At 39.5% G+C, this 18453-nt stretch overlaps 1 protein-coding gene across 4 annotated transcripts in view; it reads left to right on the forward strand.

Annotated features, from left to right (window-relative positions):
* FBXO11 (F-box protein 11) overlaps nucleotides 1-18453 on the forward strand; it is a 74880-nt gene that overhangs the window by 18203 nt on the left and 38224 nt on the right. Inside the window, exon 1 of one of the 4 annotated variants that reach the window (XM_068940062.1) lies at nucleotides 17656-17741. The exons of the other annotated variants lie outside the window; for them this stretch is intronic. The gene's annotated coding sequence lies outside the window, so the exon portion shown is untranslated. Of the gene's footprint in view, nucleotides 1-17655; nucleotides 17742-18453 lie in introns of those variants that run through there. 4 annotated transcript variants of the gene reach the window in all.

Below are 18453 nucleotides of genomic sequence, written 5' to 3' on the forward strand. Positions count from 1 at the left end.
GGGAAGGGTTTTATGACTCTTAGTAAACTAATATTGGTTACCTATTCTTGACTGACAAGGAAAGCTCTTAGAAATGCTTTCTTTTACCAAGATACTAGTTTTTGAAGTTAGGAACAAAAACCCCACCAAACGCAAGAAAACTAACCCAAGTGGCAAAATTATAGCCTAGGTATGTGGGGGGGGGGGGGGGGGGGGGAGAAGGTAAAGATTGCTTCCGGGTTAATTTCAGGAGTTTGAGACTGGATGCATAGTCAAGGTTAATATTTTAAAGGAATTTAAAAGCTGTTTTTTTAATGCGAAATATTTGTTCACAATTAATTTTTAATGACTATTTTTTTCAATAAATAAGCCTACATTTTAATATGAAATGTTTATTTGTTCATTCTATTTTTAGAGTTTTTTGTTTCATTTAGAAAAGTTTGAGCGTTTTTAAGACTCCAATCTGACAGTTGTTTTGGAGTGTATATTCATGCTTAACAGTCTAAAATAACAGAAATTGTGCTCAAACAAAGTGCAGTGGAAAAAAATTGCGAAGCTCAGTGTACCCCTTGCAAGATATCTTTGATGTGCGTTGGAGCGTTTCTACGTTATCGCAATTTTGCTAGCAAAACCAAAAAATAATAAGTAGGGATCTAGAGATACTGTTCTGGATGGAGTGTAATTAATAGTTAATAAGTACTTAGCTCAGCAGAGAAAGACATCCATTTACTTACTAGGCTGCTTTTTACTGTGTTTCTGACCCTTGTGGCATACCTACACTTTGTGCGCTCAACTTTATATATTTACTTACTAAAAATGTTTTGAATGCTTGCGATTTAAGAAAAAGTCGGGAAGGATTCTTTCCTTATGAATATTTAGCAATATTGAATCCGCTTATGGCTATGCTTATGCTTCAAACCCAACAGATTGAGTGAATGTGTTTGGGTAACAGTGCCCTTTTATGCGTCCCAGAGGGCAGTGTCCTGTGCGTTCTGTCTGTGTAGAATTTGAAGCTTGAATTTGTTGTGATCCTTTGTAAGGAGGTTGAACTCTACTCTGCCTGTCCCAGGCTAGGCATTGGTGGGATGAGGTGGGCACAGCATGCGGACCGTCTGTGTAAAAGATAGTATCGTCCTTTTGTAGATGTTTTGTGTGCAGATTTTTCCGCTAGGAAGACTTGGAGACTCGAGAGAGGCTTTCTTCGAGATGGATGTGTTCAGTGGTCAATAAAAGCTTCTCTGATCTGGAAGTGATGGTTAATAGCCATGGATGGTTACTGGTGGAATGGAGCTGAGCCGTTGGCATTGACCAACGTTTCCTGAAGCAACACAGTTCTCCAGGATCAAATTGTGGAACAAAGGTGAAAGGACTGGAGCTGGATGAAGAGGAGTCTTAACTTTTTTCAGCCTTTAAGAACGTGGGTTTCTGTTATCTAGCGTCTGTGTGTGCACATAGTTCTGCTTTGTTATAAGGGGTTTTGAACTTTCCTCCACCAAAGACAGACTCCTCTAAGTCCTTTGTGAGAAACTGAGATGTAAAAGGGGAGTCTTTATCATCTCTGGACGGGTTTTTTTTTTTTTACACCTTGAAAAGGTGTCCGTTAGTGGAAACATCTCTATGGAAATTTCTCACTGTTCTGTTTATTTGTTCATTTCTAGTTATAAGTGGCCCCTTCCTGCTGCCATAACTTTTTTTTCCAAAGTATCATTTTATCATCTTTCTGTTCCCAGGGTCCATCATGCCTATCAATTGAAAGGGCAGATTCATTCCATCATAGTTCAGGAACCTGCCTGTTTCTCATCTTGTACCAGTATCCAAAAAAAAAAAAAAAATCCACGCAGTACTGACATGAAGTAATTCATTGACTTAAGTATGACACTTCAAAAATAGCAGCCTGATTTGATGTCAGGTATCAATTTTTCAGTCATGACTTGACTGGTACACCCCAAATTCTTTGTGCTTGTTAGTCCTCAATGGTGGGATGTGTCTTGACATCTCCGGGGGTGGGGGGGGGGGAATATTGTCAGCCAGCTACCACCATAGAGTGACATGGTTCTTCAAGTTGAAATCGGTATTTCAAAGTAGCCTGCCTTCTATGCTTGCTTTTTGGAAGCCTTAGGTTTTGTAGGTTTTGAACAACGCATTCTTCTCCAGCCCTTATTTGGGAGTGCAGAGAGAACTTGGGCCGTGCACTGTCTTGACAAGGCTATCCAAAGACTTGTTTGGGCATAGTGTGTTCCTGTGAGACCCGTAGGCTTATATGGCATCAAGATGTTGTTATCTTGAGGAAAAGAACCATCCTTTCCAAAGTGTCGTTCTGTCAAAATTTCAGTCAGGCATTGATGAGCATGATAGCTTTTTTGTGCAGTTTGGAAGTTTAGTGAAGAAAAGCATGGGTTAAACGTGGTTAACGAAATTAAGAACTTTGGTACTGAATTGATCTCCCAAGCATTAGCACAAAGTAAACTAATTCAGAAGAAACATTGGAAACGGTAATCCAGTAGATCCTTCTTCATTGTCAACAGCATTTTTCACAGTGGTATTTAAATTCTAAGGAGTTAAGAAAAATATGAGTTCTCCCTCTGCTGTATAGCAGTGGTGTTTGAAAGAAGGAGTAGTTGAAAGAATACTAGTAGCAATGTCTTTCAGACCCACCCCGTGTCCTTTTGGAAGGCGTTAATCATTCATGTACTTGCGAATCGGGTAAAGCATCTTGAGGTGGCAGCAGTTGGTTCTAAATGGTCTCCTTCAGCCTCAAAGAGGGGTACAGTTCTGAGGGTGCAGTTTTTAAACAGCACGGCCATTGTCCCAAATACTCAACTAGGAGAAAAGAGATGGCCATAAGCAAACGAGCAGCAACAGAGAAATGCGTGTTTTGCGGTTATGTGAACAGCACTCAGTGCCTTCAAGGTGAAGGTATATGCCTGTGCAGAAACAAACTCAGCGTGATTATTTCGCATGTCTTGCTTTCCTCCTGTTCAAGTCATCAATTTTAGCTTGCCTTTTAAACATCTCCACAAGCTCTTTAGAGGTTCCCTCCATTCCCCTCTCCACGTTATAAGTAGCTGAAGTGATTAGCTTAACTAGGTCTCTAGGTGCTACTGTGAAATAACTGCTGTGTAACAGTTGAGTAGATGACAGGCATGTCAGATTGGAAAGTTAAGAACAGGTGGAATTGTGACAGGATCACTTGATGAAGGAAACTGAAAACAAAGAGGGTGATTACAAAGGCTAGTGGAAAACAGACAGGACCAGGAAAATAAATCGAATCTGTTGATGTTATATAACCATTTTAGTGCAGCCTCTAGATTCATTAAATTTGGGAACACGGTTTATAAGGGAGAGAGGTTGTGTGTGGTTTTACTTTTAGCAAATTGACTGTAATTTAAAGTGGAGGTGTCGGAGGCTGAATATGTTATTACTTCAGTTGATCTGGCTTATATGATCCTGTCTAGCAGATGAGGGGGTTTTAGTGTGTTCCGCTCCAGTATTCTAGGACGCTCGCATCGAGTGTTGCGAAGATCCAAGAAAACATGAATTGGTACAACAGCTTTTTTTTGAGTTTAGAGACTGAGACCAAAACAGTAATATGGGAAAAAAGAAATAATTATTTCTTTTGTACCGGAGGATATTGAGAGTTGTACAAAGATAATAGTAGTGCATTTCTTTCCTGATGAAAGAAATGGGGCGGGAGAAAAATGACCTTATGAGAAGAACCCTTAAGTAGGTGGTACTTGTGAATCAAGTATCTCCCCCATCCCAGAGCCGACAAATATGACTTAAAGAGCTTGAGATGTGAATAGGAGCAGACCCAGGAAAGTGGCGCTTGCTGCGTCTGATGGACGCCTGTCCCTTCTTGAGGGAGAGCTCAGCGAACACAACCCAGTAGTATGTGCCTGACTTGATTTTGAGCCTCTATTAGGTTCCCTGTGCGTGAGGAGGATTGACTTCTCAACAGTGGTGGGAGGCTGTTCTGTTTCCATCCTGACCCCTAATTTAGAAATTGTACTCATAAAGGAAGATCTGTTGGAGAACTCGGACTTGGTATTACTCTCTTCCTGAGCTCTAGTCGTGGGGGATAAATCTTCTCCTATACCTGTTTCTGTTGACAGTTTTTGTTCTGCTACAACCAATCTTAAGCAGTGTAAGTGAGACGATACAGTCAGGCTGCAGTTTCTTTATTTCTGTGTGGCCATCTTCATGCCCGCCTTCTAGTGTAAACGCAAACATTGGCTATCTCATACAGACCTCTTCTGTATTTTTTCTCTAAATGGAGTTGAGTTGAAAGGTGTTTTGATCAGTTAACTTATTTACTCAACATACAACTTTATAAAAGGTCTTATGTCACTATTACTACAAAAAAGGTTTTTGTTACAGAAGGCTCATCAGCTGCTAGCCCTATTGTCTTTTGTCAATTCCGCCTAGCATGTTCTTGGAGGCTTCATGATATTCCACTCACCTGCTCAACCATGCACGGAAGTGGTCGGTGGTGACTTACAACCTAACTTCCTGACAAAATGCTTTGAGGTTTTGGTCCTGTTCCCCCCCCCCATGCTAATGTCACAGTGTTTGGGATTTTTGGATCTGATTATAGTACTTGATACAGTGAAAATGAGGTTGTTGAGATGCCGGTGTACTATAGACTGTATATATTTTTAAGCAAAATAGTTCTTGGATAAGAGCAGGTGGATTAAAGCTTCAGTGTTCTAGCTAGGCCATAAAACCGTGAAGTCTAGAGGTTCTTTGGAGGCAGAGATGTAAAGTCTTTATAAATCCAACAGGAGTGGGGGAGTTGTTACCTAGCACTTCAGAAGATTGAAGTCAAGCACTGCTATGTACGTAATGAATTGTTCTCTGACGGTGCTTTCTCCCCTTGCTGACTACAAGGAGAATCTGGCCTCCTAACTTAGGTCATCCTTCAAAAATGCCTTTTGAGCTGTTCATGTGATTGTTAAATTAGCTCAAATGAGCCAAGTTAACAAAGAGATGCAGTTACTGGCTTACTTAGAAAAGGACTTGAGGTGTGGATATCTCCAGTCTGAGTGCTGGTGCATGCCATGCAGATTGGTGATGAAAGGTTTGGATGTTATGAGACTGAAAGGCATGGTCTCTCTAAATTATCTGAGATAGTATGTCTGTTAGCCTGTCACGTGGAAATTTAGACCTACTAATGTCGTCTTGGGGGCGAGGGGGGACGGGGTTGAGAGGTAATGAGCACAATATAGGTGTAAGTTATCTTTTTAAGTACTTGATTTGGTGATGCAGGATGGTAAGAAATCTCAAAATTAAAATGAATTAGCTTGAGCTGAGGTTTTATATATGCTTTTAGAGAGGGAACAAGGGAACACTGAAGTGCTGAAACTTTTTTTTTTGTAGTGTCCTTCCATTACTTGTGTGCTCTGCTTCCCTTACTTGTGTAGAGCTGTAAGTTAAGGAAAGCTTTGCAGTGCTTTAGACCAAAGAAGTCTTTGTTTTTATTTTTAGATAATATTTGAACAGTTTGTCTTCCAAAAAAGTTCTGTATGACAAATCTTCTTGCAGATATCTATCTGAAGGGGTTTTTAGCCATCCACCTTGTCTGTGATACAATGTTCCTGCTTAAGCTTAATGCTCTTTTTCCTGCAGCCTTTTAAGGATATAGTCAGATGACCTAAAAACCACAATAAATTAATACTGTGAAGTTGCTGCCCTCTGCAACTGAGACACTGCAACTGACCTAGTCATCTGGTGTACCAAGTAAAATTAGTTTGGCTTCATTGGAAGTATTTATCTTTTGGGGTGGATCGGGGTATTTGAAACCATTCCAAGGCCATATGCCTGTAGCTCTTTCCATCTGATGTATTTTTGAGTATATCAGAATGGTATACAGAAAAATACCTGAACAGCAATGCATATGCAAGCAGCTGTATTTCTAGTATAAACAGATTTACTTGATTAATAGTACTTAGCCTTTACCAAAAGTTAAAGGGGTGGGATCAGATTGCATAGGTTTGTGGCATCTTGACATCTCTTACTAATCCCTCCTCAGTTTTCAGAGAAAGAATGGTTTCAGCAGAAGAAAAATATTTGAGAAATGTGGGTAAAATAATCAGAAAAGGAGTTTAATGAATCAGCCCCACCCCACCCCCCCCCACCCCTTGTGTTTTGTCTACTGAATGTCCTAAGCATTTTGGTCTGTAAGTATCACGCTTGGTGTCTGTGCCTGAGAGAAAGTATGTGCGGTAGACGGTGATGGTGCTACCAGGACACAAAAGGAGGGAGCAGCCTATTAAGGTGATGAGTTTTTCTAGATCTTTAAATTCTTGGCCTAGAAGCAAAGAATGCTTCCTCTTCCCCTTAAAGCTTGTTTCGGGTCATCTGTGGCCTTCTGCTGTAAGGATTAGTTATTTCTAACACTGTGTTTGTGCATTCTTATTAGATTAAATGGAAGGCTATTTCAATCTTTATTTTAATGGCTCACAACTACCAGCTTGCTTTATTTATAGTGAAAGCCTTTGAGTCTGGAAAGTTCCTTTTTGTCATGTGTGTTATATGTGCTTTTACAGTTCATATGCATTATTTTTAGGTAGCTTTTAAATAGAAATCTACTAGCCACTAATGAATGACAAATTACAGGGAGTTTAGTTTGTAGGAAGTGTGGTAGGTCAGGTCTCCAGAGCGTATATGGAATAAATGACAGAGAGCCATTTTATCTGATCTTAAAATGGAAGAATTTCATCAGTTGTATGGAGGGGGAGAATTTCTAAAGCTATGGAAATGAAACAAAAGAGGAGGTTGGATGCAGGAGAGAGGATCTGCTTAAAAAACAAAGCAGCTTCCCCCCCCCCCCAAAAAAAAAAAAAAAAGAAAAACACACACACACACACACACAACCAAACGGGATTTTGATGCCAGTATGCAAAAGACTGGAAGTAAAAGTGGAGAGAGGAAAAACTTTTGTGTGCAGAAACCTGTTGAAAACTTTAAACAGTTACTTCTGGACATTTTAGGCGGCAAAATTAGTAGTTCGTTTCTGTTTTGCAGCATATGCTCTCTATCAGATAACCAAGTTCGTACTGACTGCTTGAACTCCATTGTCACTTAGTGTTGGTAAGAGCAAATTTGAAGTGGAAGTAACAAGCATCTCTTTATCAGAAAAACTAAGATATACAGCTGACGGCTTTGGTTTTATTTCAGATAGTGTTTATGTAGTGCTTAGTGTAATAGCTTTGACTAAATTGGGTCTATTAAAATAGCAGTGGAGAGATGGTAAGAAAGAAAATGAAAGTAGCATTTTTTTGTTTGTTTTTTGTTAATGAAACTTAGTTGTTGAAAAAAATTAACTTCATTGAGATACAGAGTATCATCTATAAAGTTTAATTTTGAGATAATTCATGGCACATCTGTCTCAATTTAGAAACTGTAAAAAAAAAAAAAAGTGAAGCTGCAAGATTTTTCTGAGAAATGCTGAAGACATTATATCTGTATTAGTTGCCAAAAACCACAATTATCAGCCAAATGCTGTTGGATTTCTGTTCCCTTCCCCGACATGCCAAGAACAGTTGCAGCTGTCCTTGAATTAGTCTGTGAAGTTTTACTGAAAACTGAGTTCCTCTGTTAAAGTTAGTAGAATTAAATGCTACCTGGTGTCCTTTGTATTCAAGCGTCAGAAAAATTATATTTTTAATAAATTCAAACACCTATGTAAACGCATAAAACTGTAAACTGTAAAAGTTGATCACAGTTTCTGATAACAGTAGAAAATGTTAATGGGAATTAAAATAACTGCTTACAAAAAGCTTTTAGAGTTTAATCTGTCCTGCATTTCATGCATAAAAGTACTTTTAACAGTGCAAATACACGATCAGTAGCCCGCATCTGATGGTGTGCTTGGTTTTACTGCAGTCTGGCGCACCGTTTTCATGTGGTTGTTTCCTGAAGCTAACCAGAGCCATGCTCCTCCTGCTCTTGTCGGGTACTTCGGAGTTGTAATTCAAGTAATAAAGTGGCGGGGATAGTGATGTTGAAGTTTTCTGAGTAAATGATCAGACAAGTCTGACTTGGAGCATGCAAACTTTGCCATAGTTAGGAATAAGTCTTGTAAAATTGAGGCTTGTTACAAAGTACATTAGAGACAACACGCATTTGACTGATCTGAGGACAATAAATGCCTTCTTTCTCTTTTGTGTGTGTCTCTGGCCTAGTTATCATTCAGTGGCCTTTCCGAAAGGCAGTTTGAAAATAAATATATACTATACTAGCGTCTCTGTCTTTTGCTGAATAAAAAGAATAGTAATTTCTGGGATTAATACTTTATTTTTTTTCAGTCTGAAGTGTATTTAGGTTTTTAGTATACTGTTGCTAGTTATGTTGTTCATGTAGTGGTATTTCATGGTTTTTCATTTGAACTGTACCATTTTAAAGATTTACGTGAGCGTTGACTGCAGTACTCTGGCGTGGGGAAGGAAAGTGATTTGTACGTATGTTTCTTAACATGGCAATAAGAAGTCAGGGAAAACAGCCAGAAGAGGTAGCAGAGTTCAGGTTTGCTGTCTTTGAGAGAGCACCTCCTACCTTTTACAGTTCATGTTCCTATCTCCTCCTGTGCTGTTGGATATCCAAAACTGAGTATGAGCTTCTAGTGGTTTTTTTTCCCCTCATAGCTCTGTGTCAAAGTTACAGGGTCCAGCCTTTTGCCTCTGGCACCGTTTGCTGTCCCTTCGCTTCTTCCTAGACTAATGATTTGTGTAAATTGCAACTGCATCTGAAGATGACTTGGAAACTTTGTCTGATATAGTATTTGCCCATCTATACCAGTAGGTATTTCTCTAGAAAACTACGCTTCATAGTCCGGTGGCTTGTATTCTGTTTTTGAAGGCTATATCAGAGTATTATTTGGGATCTGTAAAAGGCCAAGAATCAAACCATGTGTTTTTTTTCTTAGTGGTCCTCTGTATGATTTAATGCTGCTGTAGGAAAATAAAGTACTTGATACGATGGTTCCCATTCCTTAGTTTTCTCTGTCTTAACATAATGCTAGGATACAGAGGGAAGAATGGCAGCCAAAACAAGTAAGTTTCAAAGCTACTAGTAATATGGGTGCTCCCTCTTGCTCAGGGAGGAAAAGTGATACTGACTGTACTCTCCTCCCGCCCCCATCACCTTTCCCCCAGCACACAGACAAAACTGTCTGATCATTCAACTCTGTTGCCTCTTGGCAGTATATATATATTTCTCCTCCCTGGCATATTCATATCACTTCCTAATTTGTTTCCTTTTTCCTCTTTCTAGACTTAAAGGTATAATCTCATCCATTCAGAGTTCTTCAGAAAAGCCCAAGCCTACGTTGTTACTGGACACTTTTTATAATTACAACAATAGAAAAAAATAGAAAGATATATTGTTGCTCAGAAAGTAGTCTCTTGTACTAGGAAGCCTTTTCAGCCATATTACGCTTGCAGTTCATGAATGCCAAAAAAGCTGGAAAAATATTTAACGTCTTCCTAAATTTTTCTTGTGAAAAAGCCAACTCCTTCAGTTTAGAAGTCGTCTTTAGTTCAGACACTTTTTTATTTAGAATAATGTAGAATTTCTCTGAGGACTATGAATAGGTCCCAGAAAACTCCTTTATTTATTTGTAATCTGTTCTTAGTTCCATCTACTTGTTGGACTTGTCAGATTCTGAAATATTTTTGCTCACGTACTGCTTGACCTTTTTCCTTAGCTTGCCTCTCACTGCAAGGCAGATCTGTGACTCCTGCCTGAAGAACGTTAAGAAATTCCTGGCTTCGTGCATCAAAACTGCTTCCTGACGTCACTAGGTTCCAGCTGAGCCAATGTATTGATAGATGCCAGTCACTTCTGATACGGAGTCCATATAAGGCAGATGGTTTTGCATGGCAAGTGTCTCTAAATCTGCTACTCCTGCTAGTAGCAGGAGACCTTCCCTCCCCCCACCCCACCCCCCCGCCCCAAATTTATAGAAGTGCTGTGCAGATGTGGCTTACGGCAAAGAAATCTGTGGGAGGTTCTTATTTTGTGAAAATTTGGTGAAGTGATTGTGCCCTGAGATGATGTTTTACAGGAGTTACGCTTGAATAGTTGCAATAGTGTTTAGTCATAATGAGATTTCTAGCTATGTGGCTTGTTTATTGCACATGAACTTTCCTGTCATTTCAAGGGGGGAGCAGTGTTTCTCTGAGCCAGGTATCTCTAGCTTCCTGTGCTGTGCATGGAAAACGCTCTGCAAATGGATCAATTATGGGCTATAGAAAGCTTTCTATTTAAAACATAGAGGTGTCAAGTGAAGTCTCTACATTCACGGAATTGCTACTCAATTCCTATATTGTGGCACCCCCCCCCCTTTAAAGATATCAGAAACATAAAAGGATTGGGAATTAATAGCGTCATGTTCATTCTTAAATTCTAGCAGTGTTAAAGCCAGTTATTAATATGGTATGAGATTATGCTGGAAGTAATTGTAACTGGAAGTTAATAAAACCCAGGAATTTACAAATTTCTAATTCTTTCTTTTCTGAGTTCAGGAGTATCAAGAATATCCAGATTTATCCTAATTAAAGAATGTAGCCTTTATACTTCATAGTTCAGCTACTCTCTGGTTGTTAAAATAATCTACCCCCCACAAAGATCTCATCTTTATTTTAGATGTGTCTGCTATGAGATTCTGGTCAGAGAAATCTTGTCCAGCCTGAGTCAGGCTGTTAGCCAAGATGGGCATACTGGCTCGATTCCCTTACGGCCATTCCTCAAAACTGATTTGCCTGATTATCCCTGCAGCCCCCAGCCAGAGTTTGCCCTCTTCCCAGTTTGTTCATTTTAGGGACTGATTTGTCCCATCAATTTCTAGCGGTCTAACTTAGGAGCATAGCTTAAGAGCAAGGAGTTTTTAAGTGCCAGTAACTGTTTGGTTCAACCATTCCTCTGCTCTGTGATTTGCTGAGACTGGAGAATGTATCTCCCCCCCACCCCCCCCTTCTGAGATACTGTCTCCTGGGTAGGTGGGATCTTTGGGAGGAGGAGGAGGAAGGCTTTTGCCTCGCAGCAGCTCTGAGGGTGTGGTGGCATGCTGCGGTTTGGCCTGTGCTTGGGCGTGCTGAGGAATACTTCCTGAAATTAAAATACAGTGGTTGATCAGAACTATTGTTCTGGCCGATTGTAATGGGGATTAAAAAGGGATTACTTGATTACCCTTTTTCAGTGGGGTGTTTTTGGTGTGTTTTTAATTATTTTTACTGGCTATGCTTTTCTAGTGAATTGTAAGTTGCTGTATTTCAGCTGAAGAGGGGATGACCTCCAGGACTGGTAACTTTACTGCTCTAACACTTGCAGCCAAATGACCAGATAAAAATTTCAATTAAAAACTGCTCTAAGTTGGAAACTCAATTTAGTAGTTTAAAAAAAAAAAAAAAAAAAAAAACAGCTTGGAGTAATCAAACAAGTCTCTGTTCTTTAGTATGACTCAGAAATGTAATGAAGAAAGGCTCTTAAACTTCATAGATTTGTGAACCTTTAAAATCACTTGGTCAGCTTTTTTTTTTTTTTTTTTCCTTCACTGTAGCATCAAGGAACCATGCAGCAAGGCCGCAGCTTTGAAAGTATTGCTTTTTTAATGAGGAACGCATCCAAAAAGGGATCCTTGTCTCTTCTCAATGAAAGCTTGTCAGAGCAGGAGTCAGTCTGCCTATTAAGCAGGAATGGGAAGTCTCTTAATAAAATACTTGCAGAGCAGCCACCTGGAGATGTGTTTATTGCTTTGTACTACAGCAGAGCCTATAACACTTAGCAGTTATCATCATTTTGGGCAAAGAGTATAACTTTAAAAAAAAAAAAAACACACAAAAACCACACAAAGCAAAAATGTATCTCCTTTTTCTGGCTTGTTGGTGCTCTTGTTTAATAACTAGTACCAGTTAGTTGCAGAGCTGCTTGTTCTGAAAAAAAAGAAGTTATTTGACAAGTAGCTCAAGTATGTAGATACTTGCAGTTGTTCTCTATGTCTAATATAAATGTGCAGATGAATGTATTTCTTTAGAAATTCTATCTTGATAACCTGGCGTTAGTAGCTTTTTGGGTTTTCTTTTGGAGAGAAACTAGGATTTGTCATCGTATTCTAGTTATCTCCTGTTGTTCCTGGCTTCTGAAAAGGAAAATATCTTTCATAGCATTTGGAGGGTCTTTACTGGCATTTAGACATGTTTTCGTGCTAGGTAGTTTTAGATAACGAATTCCTGGGGTACATGATTCAAAGATGTGAGTAGCTTCTGGTGACTATTGATAACGCTTAAAGAAATACAACTGGGGACAAGGTTTGCACCCAGTTTGCCTTCTCCTTTCACGTTCTGTCTCCTTTGTGCCATCTCTAAGAACTTAACTTCCATCGTGCATAGGCAAGTTATATTTGTTACATAGCACGTTGGTAGCATGTTGATGGTGTTGGTTGAGCTAACAGACCCTTGCGATACGGTCTTTTCTTTCACATCTGGCTTGGGTGACCTGCGTAAGGATTGCTGTAGTGGGACTTCAGAATAAGCTGAGGAGGAGAAAAGGCGAGATGCTTAGGATGTAAATGAAGTTAAGTTCTAAGAGCAACACAAAATATATTCTGAGAGTTAAGAAATTATATAAATATGGAAAATAATTATTTTCCTCCTTGTAAGAAAATATATTTAGATAGATGGGTTGTAAAACTAACGTGAGCTTTTTGAGAAAACAAAAATAGATTTGAGTATCTGATCTATTCTTATTCTTTTTAGGCCATCCTGTTATCTATTGCGTGGCCTATTTTTGAAGAGTAATAAGCTGTATCATTTGGGGACTGATGTTCAAAAGCTTATCAAATAGCACCTTTTTGGAATTTACATGTTTCTCATGTTGAGGAGTAGAGGGAGGTTTCTGTTTTGGGCTATGCAAGTACCAAGATTTTTAGTTTAACATGTGAAAACATCTCCCTCCCCCCCCCCCCCCCCCGGCCCTCAATTTAAGGATACTAATTTCTGTGTAGGAGAATGTCTAGATACTCCACGTACATTAACATTTTGGGGAGGGTGGGGTTAACCAAAGAAATCATTACCAATTACAATAAGCTTGGATATGTCATATAATAATCACAGAATCGTTTAGGTTGGAAGGGACCTCTGGAGATCATCTAGTCCAACCTCCCTGCTCAAGCAGGGTCACCTAGAGCATATTGCCCAGGATCACATCCAGACGGCTTTTGAATATCTCCAGGGAAGGAGACTCCACCACCTCTCTGGGCAACCTGTTCCAATGCTCTGTCACCCTCACAGTGAAGAAGTTTTTTCTCGGGTTCAAAGATATCTCAAAGATATCTTTGTTTTAATATTCTGTAAGAAATCGTATATTTAAAATATACTAGCAATCAGTAATAGTTGTTTTCTCTAGCTGTTGCTTTCCATAAGGCCAAATCTCTTTATTCCATATGGTGTTCAGTAAGTATGATCTTTCTGTAGTTTTTCTGAAAGAGTACATTTTTAATGTTAGATCTAGCCCCTTTCCAAACTGAAAGCCTGCTACTCTGAGTGGAGATATCTTCCCCAAATCTTTAAGTCCACTGTGGAGAAGTGGAACATTACAAAATGTTGACATTGTGTCTTGAAAATATCGTAGATGTGGTCTCAGCCAACTTTGCACTTCATTTTCCTCAGTTTTTGAGATTTTTGTGGTGGTGTACCCAGCTGGTGCCTTGCTCTTTGGATACAAATTGAGTATTTGGATAGCTCTCCAGAGACAGCTGTCTCCCATTTTTAAAACAATCTGCAATTCATAATTTAGACTTATCCTTAAATGTTATCCTAAGTCAATGGGAAGGCTTCCACTGGTTTAGGAATTTTTGTTCTGCGATGCAGAGTAGAATGTACCATTTATATATTCAGTCATCTCTGCTTTTGGTACTGTATCATCTGTTCTCTGTAAGTTATTTTGCCTTTACTGACATCCTTTTTTGTGTGCATCTTCCTTTTCTGCTCCTTAAACTTCAGTCCTACTTTCTTCTCCCTTGCCATACTAAACTAATACATCCATAAAATAGTTGAAGCTGTCATCTAGCAGATTGCCTGAAGGTCTTATCCGTGACACTTTGTGTCAAGCGCGTGGGAAGATTCACTCTACCCAAAGCCACTGACTTGTATCAGTTTACATTTGAGTTGTATTTCTCGGGCTTGCTTCTAATTACGAAGAAAAACTTTTTTCTTAATTGGTGGCTTATTTCATTCCATATTGACACCAGTTCTAATTCAGGCTGTGTATGACTGACTTGTGTTACTTTTGTAATTTGTCTGATAGGTCAGATAAATCATCAGTCAATGCAAGTAGCTTCAGTATGGGTTATTTTACTTTTCAGAGGTGTTCTTTTAGGACCTACTCCCAAGTTAATGCACGCTTCTGTATTTTAAAACTACTTGGTTATCTTCCTCGCTACTTCCTAGTGTCGAGGAGCAATTTCAGTGGTGGGTCTGTTGGGAAAAACTTATTTTCCCCCTCCCTACTCCTCAGTATTTGGCCTTTGTTGACCACAACTCACTTTTTCCTTCTCACTTGGGAAGAGTTTGGGAAGACATGGAACAGCACCACAAAAAAAAGGGAAGTTTACAAGGTTATATGAACTACAAGGTTATATAAACTAAATGAAAAATGGTAGGAATTGGGGCATAAACTTCCTCCCTTAGTGTCCTACCTTCTTTCCAGTCAGATTTTGTTCTGTTCTTGTTTGGTTTTTTTTTTTTTTTTGAATATTTATGAAAAACTTACCAGCCTCACCCTTTCTTCCTGAAGGTTGTGTTTAGTTTTAAGATGACTGCTGGAACATGTATAAGGCAAAGGTGAAACCACATGCATATCTTTTTGTGACCAAAATAACGGTGTGCTCATGCTAAACTTTCTCTTAATGTGATCTGCATATTTTTATAAACTATTTTGATAGTCCTTAATCACTTCTTTATAGCTTGTTTTTCTTCTTCATGCAAACATTGTTAATTGTGTACTTTAAGTAGTACACAGTTCAAAGAACACGCTTTTGTAGTACAATATACAGGTAAAGGACTGTTTGAGAGCAGACTCAGCTTAATTTAATCTCTGAAGAGTGCAAGTGCATTGACTTCTTGTTAAAATTAGTGACAGCATCTGGCATTCATTTCAGCAGGTGTCTGTAAGAGGGCATTAACGTTACACACGCGCTCCCCTGAATTTGTTTTAATGACTTTTATAGGGTAAATGTTTCTGCAAGCAAGAAATGTAATTACAACGCCTTTTAGTTATGCTGTTAGATGCAGTAACTGATACTGTTGCATCTTAAATTTGGGTCTCTCAAGAAGTATTTTGGAGGCATTGTAGTTCTATTTTAAAATCAGGTTTTCTCCTTTAAAACAGGAGTGTATCTCTAAGGCAGGTATTCTTAGAGGAGGATTTTTGAAATGGCTTTGCACAGCATCTAGCACAGGGTTACTGGTCTGAGTAGCGAGCGTTTTTGGTGTTACTTCTGTGTGGAAGAGTAATGGGTAGTTTTCCGAAAACAGCAATGCTTTCTGAGAATTATTTCTCTGAAAACTTGCACTATAGCTGGTTTAGTCTGCTCACAATTTAAAATGGAGCATTTGGAAAGTTAAACAAGCATGAAGACTACTTTAGTAACAGACCACTGAAGACTTTCAGATTTCTTTATATTTGCTGGTAAGTGAAACAGCTATTGTTTCTACTAAGTAGTAAAAATCTTTACAGAAGTTGGTCAGCCCTTTAGAAGTGTCAAAAAAAAAAAAAAAAAAAAAAAAAAAAAAAGGTCAGGAGCAGCTCATCTGAGTCATCTACTTCTCTGTCCTGTGGGCAGCATGTTACTTGAGCACAAGGAGCGGAACCGTAGCAGGAAGGCTCAAGGCCCGAGTTGGAGGCTCTTGCTCGGTTTTGGAAGCACTCTCCTTCCCTGTTAGCTCTTCCCACAGTGTTTAAAGCTAACTATGTGATGCTGCTTGAAGTAGTGAGGACGTTTCCCCCCCCCCCCCCCCCCGGGAGAGGCACAGTTGAAGGCGAGCATGGAAACCGCTCCTGAGCATGTGAGGTCCCCGGCAGTCCCTTCACCAAGTAGCACCCACCTTCCTGCTGCGTGAACTTTCCCACGGGGCCGCTTGGCCGTCTGCGCCCCGCAGGCTCACGCCTTCCACTGATGCGTCTCTCATCTTCCTCGTTGCCTTCCTCATCCATCTGATGAAATGGCAAGGTTTTCGTTCTTTTAACAACTCTTACGAATATTAGTGAATGTGTATATCTCTTAATGCCGTCTGTGCTAGAAGGGTAATCTTTGAGCAGGGCTCTTCACGTCCTCCTAAAATCCACTGCAAGAAAATGAGCATGCTTCTCTTCTGCTTAGTCAGTCTTCCAGTGTTTCAGCCAAAATGATCTCCCCCCCCCACTGGCTTCTGTCTTCTCTTTCCAGCAGTAATGTTTTGTCCTTAGTGGCCTCTACTGGTTTGCTTCTAAGAACATAACCACCAAAGGAAAGATCAAAATTCTGTGTTTTTATTTTTGTTTTCTCCCATCTCCCTCCCTTTTTCCTATTTTCTTTGCTCATTATGCTTTTGCTGTGTTCCACACGACGATTTTGACCTACTGTATTGATCATCAAGGGAAAAAAAAAATCCTGCAGTCCTCATGGTTGTTTTCTCTGTTCAATGCAAAATACAGAAACAGGCCTAGGAGAAGAGGCGCAAAATGCCTCAGCAGCGTGCTCCCTGGGGAATGGTAGCAACAGAATTCCTAATTACTGCCTTGGATTTTAAATTGATGGAGACCTAAGACAAGGGTGTCAGGTAGTCACATACTGAAGTGTTGGAGTACTTTCAGGTGCAAGGGTTCAGCTATACAAGAATTGTACTCTTGCTTTAGCTGCCTAAACTTCTCTTAAGGCCCTTCAGGCCCACAGCTGCTGCTGTCCTAGCTTGGGAAAGCAGGCTGGGAGCTTGTCGCTCCTTCTGCCACAGGTCTTCTCTTCCAGCTGTTGATGCCTTATTAACATGACAGTGGTGATCTCCCTCAGGAATGATAAAGAAACATGTAAAATTAGGTGGCTGCATTGTGACTAAGCAATCAATCTCTGTTTTGGCGTCAGTAACCTCTAGCAGCTACGGGATGCCAAAGCTGGGTACAAATTTATTCACGGTAAAAAGCACCGTAGCTGATCTGTCAGTGTCCTTTAGTTTCTCTGTGTAATGGATAAATCCTTCCTTTCCAGGAAGAGAAATGCTGAGATGCTAGCGAGGGGTGCCACGGAAGTAGCAGAGAGGGAGCTAGGCTCTACCTGAAGTTACGGAAGTTTGTTTTGTTCTTACAAAATTTTTCTTGAATGAAGTTTCACAGTTTGTTTATATGCTTTAAAACATGCGCCGCTACTGCGAAAGGGCTGGTTCTTTCGTAGTTGTCCGCTCCTCATGGCTGCGCTGCGTTGGATCAGCTGCTCGTCTGGCTGGAGACTAAGTGCATGGGTACTTTCTGCAGGGTTAGATTTCAGCTGGATTAATGAGCTGGTGACGCTCTCCTAGACTAGTTTGAGCTGACTGCGAAGTTGTGCACTTATCAGCTGATGTCAGTAAAGTTGTGGACAGAAGCTGGAAAAAAGATGTCCTAGCAGTTTTGGGATCTATTTATGATGTATGGGAAGGTGTACAACTTATAAATATCTCTTCGGATAGAGCCAAGAGCGGGATCAGAAAAAGAGCAGGAAGACACTGACAAGATCTCTTCTTTTCAAAACTGTTTTGGTTAGTTATTACTGAATTTTAAAGTAACTTGAACTACAGTGGCATGCATAGTCCTACATAAATAACTTACGAAAATCATATTAAGATCTTGCATTGTAGAGAAGGAATCTTGTTCTAGAACAAGGTTTTTTTCATTGTTTAATTTGTATACTGAGCTGATTTTAATATGACTTTTTTTTTTAAATCTATTTTTGTTAGCCTTCCTTAACAGCGATCTCTCTTTACCCTGATTTATTCAGGAAGGCAGCTTGCTGTACAGTATTACTTTTTTGGCTATCGTTTTTGTCTTGTTTTATCCAATTTAAAATGAGAAAGCGGTTAAAACTAAAAGTAAATTCAAAAATTTTTTTCTCACAATTAAGTATCTGCAAAAAGTACACCTTTTACTTAAGAGAAACAGGGCTTTTATTTTCTAGATGATCTTGTTCTGACCTCTTCTAAAGTTCTTGCCATTTTTGTGTGTGATGCTTATTGTAGGACACCTACTGCTAAGTACTTATTCCTTGCTTGCTATGTGTGTATTCCATAACTATATGAACATGGAAAATCGAGAGTAAGCTTTCAAAAAAATTTCAGATAATATTGATCACGTGTTCTCCTTTTTTTTGTTTGTTTGTTTTTTAAGGGTATGGAGAGAACATACTTGATGTCTTTAAGGCAAACGGAACGTATGCGATTAAAGACACTTACGTTTCTCTTCCATTTTACTTGA

The sequence above is a fragment of the Struthio camelus genome, chromosome 3, assembly GCF_040807025.1.
Source record: "Struthio camelus isolate bStrCam1 chromosome 3, bStrCam1.hap1, whole genome shotgun sequence".
Lineage (NCBI taxonomy): Eukaryota > Metazoa > Chordata > Aves > Struthioniformes > Struthionidae > Struthio > Struthio camelus.